Below are 8,781 nucleotides of genomic sequence, written 5' to 3'. Positions count from 1 at the left end.
TCCTCGTCAGGCGATGTAATGTCGCTGGGGTGGGAATTTTTCCAAGGCCGCTCAGCACGATGGCCAGGCGGTGATCTGTACTCTGTACCAAAAATGACCCTTTTCCTCTATTTTCCCCCCTCTCTCTCTCTTCTATTCTCTATACATTTCTTATCCCTCTCTTTTCTTTTTTTTTGTTGTTTAGAAACTAGCAGGTGTCATAAAGTGTGTTTCTGAGAAAATTACCTAGTTATCTCATTGACCGGTCATGCGTGTTAAAAGGCTTTTCTCACCTCCCTCTCCTACTCCTGTACTGTTTCTCTCTCTCTCTCTCTTTCTCTAGGTTTAGCATCTCCCTCTTTCTTCTATACTGTCTCGTCCCCTCTCCCCCCTCTCTCTCTCTCTTTCTCTCTCTTGGAACCCATGTTCATTTTGCCTCTGTGATATAATATAAAAAAAAACAAAAAAATACATTTCTCGTTGACCTAAAATTTTTTTTTTTTTTTTATTTTCATTCAAATACATAACCCAATTTAAGGGCTATGTCACATACCCCCGCCAAAACAAATGAAAAGGTGTTGCATGTGACACTTTTTCATGAAATTTAAGACGGGGTTCGAGTGCCGTACGAACTTTGATTATTTTTTTTTAATTTAGCCTGCCAATATAATTCTCTAAACAGCGGAATGTCACTTTCCTCATAATTCTCATAATAAATGAAAGTTACATATAAATCTACATATACACACATGCATACACATAGACACACATATCATAGAGATACATACTAATACACACATAAAACTACACACATGTACAAATATATATATATATATATTATATATATAAACTTATCTATACACATAACATATACATACACATACCTAAAAACCATAATCATAATCCCATTAGCATTACGATATATATATATATATATATATATATATATATATATATATATATATATATATATATACACAGAAATATATAATATCCTTCTACAGGGTGTCCCAAAAGAAGCTGATGGTTAAAAATATTCTTAGCATAATTTTAATTTTTTATATTTTTCTCCTTTTTTTTTTTTTTCAGATCATCTAACTAAATAACTAAAATTAGACCTTGTGAAAAGCATACCCTAGATTAAGTTGTGTGAATAAAATTAGAATAAGTAGACTATGATATCTTACTATATCTCAAAAAAATCACGGAGAGGCTCATCTACCTACATATGAAAATCGGTAAGCATAACTTAAATATTGAGGAAGTTAATCAAATTTAAAATCCGTCAGCTTCTTTTGGGACAGCCTGTAAAAAGAATTCTTAATAGAAGGATATCCGGGGAAACCAAACATGTATATGTAATTACATTCTCGCAAGTAACATTATCCTCACCTTCGTCATTCGGTGTATTTTTATCATCGTCACCATTATCGTCGTCGTACTCGTTATTGCTATCGTTATTTATGCATAAAGTCTTGTGAACTTCGCCAGCCTTCTCTCCAACACAGGAAAGTTTCGTCTCACTGGCCTTCTCAATGAACCTCTCCCCCTCAGATATTCTTCCACTACCGCCGTCGTCATAATCAGCATCCCTCAATTTATTCACATAGCTGTCATCCCTTTTGTATCTTAATACGTTATCGTGGTCGTCATCACATTTACCGTTTAATTTCTTCTTACTGTCGTTTTTAGTTTTTTCTTTCAATTTATTTTCATTAACATCACCGTCTCTGCAGTTTATTTTATTTATTCCGTCATCGCTATTACCTAATTTATTCGGACAACAGTCATTCTTAATTTTGGCGTCTATGTCTGGGTAAACTTCAACGTCTGTTTCACCCATCTTCGCATCTACCGTGGGCTTGATATTTACTTCGTGGGATTCTTGACAGTGATCTGTGCTCTCTACCAAAAATGTCCCTTTTACTCTTTTTTTCCTTCTCACTCTCTTCTCTTCTCTATACATTTCTTATCCCCCTCTTTTCTTTCTTTGTGGCTTAGCAACTAGCAGGGATCATAAAGTGTGTTTCTGAGCAAATGACCCGGTTATCTCGTTGACAGGGTCATGCGTGTTAAACGGCTTTTCTCACCTCTCTCTCTCCTACTCCTGTACTGTTTCTTGCTCTCTCTCTCTCTCTCTTTCTCTCTCTCTCTCTCTCTCTCTCTTGGAACCCATGTTCATTTTGCCCCGGTGATAAAATATAAAAATAACAAAAAAAAAAAAAAAAAAAAAAAACGATACACTTCTTGTTGACCTAAAATTAAATTTTTAAATTTTCATTCAACTACATAATCCAATTTAAGGGCTATGTCACACGACATTGAAAGAAGTAGATATAAAACAGCAGCGATAGCATGTGCAGCTAATAGGAGAAAGCAAGGAAAACAGTAGAGCGTGATAAGAAATGGACTTGAGATGAAGCGGGATAATTAAGACCTGGTCGGAGATAGTTTAGTTTAAATGTCAATTTCTTAAAGTCGCCCAATACAAGCCAACATGAAAAACTGATGTTAAACAGACTATTATTATTATTATTATTATTATTATTATTATTATTATTATTATTATTATTATTATTATTATTATTATTATTGGCTCACATGGAGCTTTCACACAAGTCAACAAACGATCTGATTGGAAACCTGTGGTGTTCTTTGGAAGCTGAGTGACAACAAGTCTCCTCAGACGTCCAGTTCTCTCCACCTCCTTCGATAGCATTTGCAAATGAATTTGCATCATCGCAACAGCCTCTTACCATTGATTTTTCGCCGGCAGTGGCCATTGGTTTATACTGGAATTTGAGTGACACTAAGCCTCCCCAAAGTCCCAGTTCTCTTTGCGCTTGTCAAACCGAGGTCTGGCTGCCGCTCTCTCATCGGTCTTTCAGTCCTTCTTGACCTTTCTCAGCTCTTTGGTGTCACTTTTTTATTGGGAGGAGCGGTGGTGAAACTATGGGGGGATGCATGATGGGATGTAGAACTTATAGATATGCAGCTTCGGTGTTCTTCATTCCCTGTAACGCTTATTCATTATATTGTCTTCTTGTATTATTCTCCGCATTCTAGGGTTTTCTTTAATATTTCAGTCGTTTTCATTATCGTTAGTCGTTGTACTTTTCCAGTTATTCCTCTGATTCCAATTTCTGACAGTCTTTTTTCGAAGTTTTTCGGAATTGTTCCTAGTGCTCCTACTATTATCGGTACTATTTTGATTTTCTTCATTATCCAAATCCCTTTTAACTATCTGGCTAGCTCTGTGTATTTGCTTCGTTTCTCCTTTTCTTTAATACTCACCCTGTGGTCAGCTGGGACAGCAAAGTCTACGATTTGACAGGATTTTTCTTTCTTGTTAATTATTACGACATCTGGTCTTCTTGATTGGATGGGTTTGTCCGTCTGTATGTCCATGTCCCATAGGATTTTGTGGTTCTCGTTTTCGAGTGCTGTTGCGGGTTTATGCTTGTACTATTTGTATGTACGCTAAAAATGCAGTCGTTTGCACAATTTCCAGTGCACCGCCCTCCCCACTTGGTCATGCCTGTTTTTGTATTCCTTTTAGGCCAGTTTGCTGCATTCACTTACTATATGGTTTATCGTTTTGTCTCTTTGTCCACAGTCTGCATTTGCTATTTTCTTGTGTTTTATCGATTCTTGCTTTGATATGGTTGGTTCTTATCGAGTTATCTTGTGTTGCAGTTATTATTATTATTATTATTATTATTATTATTATTATTATTATTATTATTATTATTATTATTATTATTATTATCATCATCAAGTGTTACGGGGGAGCATTTCTATGAAATAACAATAAAAATCAATAAAACCGTTTAAAATATGTTCTAAAGTATTCTAGGCAGTCCTAATAATCGAATCCCAAAAGCTTTTAAACCAGAGTATAGTCATATAAATTTTTAGAAGGATCTAGAAGTTTTAGAATGATCTAGAAGGTCCCAGGGGATTCTGCAATAATCTAGAATGGATTAGGGTGCCAGATAAATTGTGGAAAAGGAAACCAGATCAGTTATCAGCTCGAAACCGATTAGGTAACTCAAGTCCCTGATTCATGGATAAGTCAAGCCGAAAAAATCCAAAACGAAAAAAAGGAAAATATCTCCTCTCAACCCACGGAAAGTTTGCAGAAAATGCCTTCTGCACCAGTGGTAAATAGAATTTTGAAAATTTCTCATTGACCAAACATTTAAAAGAAAAAAAAGAAAAGAAATCTTATTGTCATTGAATTTCGTTATTAATAGAGTGAATAGTCACTCGAAGTCTTGCCTGTCGGCTGTTCTTAATTTTGACTACCCTTCCTTCTCCCACGTAATCGTCACTCCCTCGTCCTTTTTTACCCGAGTTTCACCAAGCCTTCATTATTTTTTTTTTGCATTGATAGTAGTAATTCTAAACGACTGTATCTTTTGTTAACAAACCTTTTTCGTTTGTTTTGTTATTGTAAAAACTTGCGTACAACCTTTTCGTTTATTTCGTTATTATTGTAAATAAAGGAAAGTATCATTTTCCTAAAATCATATTTCATATCGTTCATATTTTGAATTGTTACCTCTTCAACAAAACACAACTCACTAGGAGGTTTCACACTGATCGTCATCAGACATTGCGCACTGGCAACAGCTGCGTTTTTTATCATTGACTTCTTGCTAGCAATGACCATTAGCCTTCACTGCAATTTAGGTGGCAAAAAGCCTTCTCAAGTCCTTTTTGCACTCCTCCAGTGGAGTCCTGAGTAATACTCTCTCTTCTTGGCATTTCCATTTTCCTTGACTAATTATCCCTTCTGTGTTCTGCATCATATATTTTTCTAATTTTACTTTGGGGTCATTCACACAGTGACCTATCTCAACCAGTCTTTTTCCTTTGTCTTTTCCTTGTCATGTAGAGTCGGTCAACATCATCCTTCAGATGTAGTGCATTATGCATGATCATAAGTTTCCAGGTCTTCTAACCGAGATGCCTCAGTCCTTCTTTGGTCCAGCTTATAAATGGTTCAGAGTATCTTACTAGTGATATTGGCCATGTGTTTATATCATTTTTATTAGGTGTCCTAATATATAATTAAGTTTCTAGGAGTTTTTTTTTGTTCTTCTTTTTCAATTTTCTTTGAAATTTCTGTTGATTTGATTGTGTGTGCTTCCATAACTTCCAGATACTTGCAGATGTTATGTTAGCCTATGGTCCTAATCTTCTCTTGGTTGGGTAGTTCTATACCCTCTGTTGCATCCAGTTTTCCAGTTTGTTATAACTAGCAATGTGCACTTTTCCCTTCCGAATTCCACTTGGATAAAAGTTTTAGGTCGTCTATATACATTAGGTGCATTATTCATTTATCGGTATAAGTAAACTTGTATTCGGCTTGGCATTTCCTCAGGATATTGTTAAAAAGCATCACGACTATGGTGTTAGTGAATCTCCTTGGAAGATACCTCTTTGTATTTTTATCTCATATATTAGGTTGGTGCAAAAACAATATAGCTTTCTCACATATGTTACTTTTAGATATGATTTCTAAATTAATTCATTGATATATATATATATATATATATATATATATATATATATATGTATATATAGCCATGTTATATATTATTTTGAAGCGCGTTTTTCGCTCTACCCAATCATGTTATTCATTATAGTTCTCAATCTCATCATTCATTTTTTGCAGGTTATCCAACAGCATGGACTAAATTTAAATCCGATTTTCTTGCGGTTGATAACGAATATTTGAAGACCTTAATTGAAGCCCATTCTCACAAAACAACACAAGAAGTTGTTGGTGAACATAAGGTCTACCACTCACCAGTCTTTTGCCATTTAAAGCAAATAGGGAAGTAAAAAAGTTGGATAAATGGGTGCCGCATGAATTGAAACAATAAAAAAAATCGTTGTTTTGAGGTGTCTTCTACGCTCCTTCTGTGCAACAAAAACGGTCCATTTCACTAGCGGATTGTGATGTTTGATGAGATGTGGATCCTATATGACAACCGATGATGTTCGACACAGAGAAGCTCCACAACACTTCCCGAAACTGGAGTTGCAGCAGAATAAAAGGTTATTGTGACTGTTTTGGTGATCTCATCCATCACAGCTTCTTAAATCTGGGTGAAACGATTATGGCGAAATCAACAAAATGCACCAGAAGCTACAACGTATGTGCCCAGATTAGTCAATATGAAGGGACCAATTCTCCTCAATGACCACACTCGCCCGCATTTTGCTCAACTGACTCTGCAGAAGCTGAACGAATTTTAAGTTAGAAGATAATAATGGCCAGATTTCTATTGTTGCTAAACGTAAAAAAGCATCACCCACGCTTTGATATTATTGGAACACACAATGAGAGCCCCCAGAAGTTAATGAGATTAATTGTAAAAGATCTCGGTGTCTCCGAAGCTACAATTCGAAGGACGGTCAATGAGAATCTTTGACACAAGTCCCATATGATGAGGAGAAGCCAGTTTATATCCATCACCACCAAAGAAAATGCTTTTGTAACATCCGATAGACTTTTAAACAAACTGAAATATTCTGCTGAACAAGACATGATTTGTTCTTTTTTCAGACGAAAAGAATTTGGACCAGGACCAAAAAGTAAACAGAAGGAACGACAGATGGCTATGTACTAACCCCTCCGAAGTTTCAAAAGTTATGCACAAAAATTTAATAATGTAATTTAGTAATGAAGCACATAAAAGTCAATTCTGCTGCTTACATTGATGACCTGGGTACTGTTGTTAAGCCAGGGATCGATAGAGTAAGAAATGGAAGATCCTACATTTTTCAACAATATTCATTTCATATTAACCCCAACTTGTAGTCCCAAGCTCTACAGACCTTAATTCGCTGGGGCGTTATCGAGAGAGATGTAAATAGACATCCCTACACCACCAAAGATTCTCTGAACGCACCCATAGTCAGAGTAGTGGACAACATCGATGAAGACCATCTTATATGCGCTGCCAAAGGTTTAGGTCTCGAATAGAAGCTTCCATTGACGCGGGGGAGATTTCATTAAATAAAATTATTAAATAATTACCTGAAATACCCCACGTTGCCAAATTTTCATATCACATTTTAAATGAAAAGAAAGGATTCGGACAGAACAAACGTCCGGTTTCCAAGGACTGTAGCATCTTGTTTGGTAGATAAACCACTTATTGCAGACTATAACGTTTTGTTAGCCTTTTTTACCATTCTAAGGGTAACTTATAGTAATATCATAATTAAATATTAATAATGTAAACTTCTGGTATTGGATGATTTTGCAATACAATGTAAAAAGAATAGAATTATACTTACAATATTGTGGGGTGGATTAACAAAAACCTTTTTACATATTTTTGAGCAAATTCAAATCTAATTGAATTTCTTTTAAAAATAATGGGCAAGAGAACTTCTGTTATGTTATTGCTTTCGTGTCAACCTTTCGTTGGCTAATTCAGTCTTGTGGCCGTTTTTAGATTGTAAGTATCGACTTTATAGGTTTTCGGGTACGCTGACAACGAATATCACAGTTAAATCTGTAGTTGATAAATCATTTTCAAGAAATGAAAACATATGATATCTAACGTAAAAGTTAATGTAATCCTTGCATTTTAATTTCTTTAGCCAGATTTTTACCGTCACATATTTGCATAAGCCCTCTTTTACTTTCGGTCTCGTGGTACGGATCATGTGGTTTCACCCTCCGTACCAGATACGTAAACTAATAGCAAGACCGTTAAATTCCCGTTCGCCAATTCAAAAAATAATAAATTCTCCCTTAAAACATTCCAGCTATTCCCATTGGCTTAGATCAGACCGATACCTAATTCGAGATTACAATTTTATAACTTAAACGAACGGTCAGAAAAATATCCAATGTGGCGTCTACAGATACACGATGCCAACATTTTACATTAAATAAACCTATTACTTAGCTGTTTGAAGTTAATTGTAAAAATGTGTCAAACACATGCGGCTCTCCACTGTCAGATGGCGGAATGAGGGAGGGAAAGAGAAAGAAAAAAATCTTCATTTGTAGAAAGCCCGATTATATACATGTGGCATTGATTTGCATAAGAGGACAGAAACTGTTATGAAAAGGATGAGTTGAAAACAAAACGGCAGTTCTTGTTTCGACAGCAAAGAAAGAGAGAGAGAGAGAGGAGTGTAAGAGAGAGGAGAACGGACAGTGGAAAGTTTCAGTTTAATTTAGTCATGGGAAAGCAGGAGTTTGAACAATTTGTTTTCATTTAATTTTCCTTTTCTCTTCTATTTCATATGGACATTTTATTGAAGGTTGGTTTTCTTTCTGGAGATATTTATTTGGTAGAGGAAAACCAGTAGTGTGGATACGTCTTACCTTACCGAATATAGATGATACCAGCGTATTTAATTTACAGTACGTATTGAAAAAATATGTTGCTTGAATTAATGAAGCTAAACGTGACTACAAAGTTAGAAAAGAAAAAGAACTTTATGAATGAAAGAAAAAGAACCTTATGAATGAAAGAAAAAATAACACTATGTAAGAAAGATTTACTGTTAATCATATGGGAGTCCGAATGATGCTACAAATAGATGTTATTTAAGGAACAAGATTTGTTTCGAATGTTCTCAGGTTTCAATGTATAGAAAGATTTTCAGAAACCTAAAAAGATGCTGCTTCATCGAAAGTTAGAAAAATAACGGGAAAAGAAAATATGTAAACATGAAAGGTAATGGTCGAAATATAGTGTTTCGGATATCGAGAACCTCACTTGATAAAATATTGTAAGGAGATTAAAGTGCTACAACTGTGGA

The 8,781-nt window shown here is 35.2% G+C and overlaps 1 protein-coding gene across 10 annotated transcripts in view; it reads right to left on the bottom strand.

Annotated features, from left to right (window-relative positions):
- LOC145248981 (neural cell adhesion molecule 1-like) overlaps positions 1–8,781 on the bottom strand; it is a 142,386-nt gene that overhangs the window by 94,865 nt on the left and 38,740 nt on the right. The gene's annotated exons all lie outside the window — the stretch shown is intronic.

Source organism: Euprymna scolopes, chromosome 27 (genome assembly GCF_053919585.1).
Source record: "Euprymna scolopes isolate OS-2025 chromosome 27, ASM5391958v1, whole genome shotgun sequence".
Taxonomy (NCBI): domain Eukaryota; kingdom Metazoa; phylum Mollusca; class Cephalopoda; order Sepiida; family Sepiolidae; genus Euprymna; species Euprymna scolopes.
The sequence above is the reverse complement of the archived record's forward strand: the minus strand, read 5'-3'. Positions and strand labels throughout refer to the sequence as shown.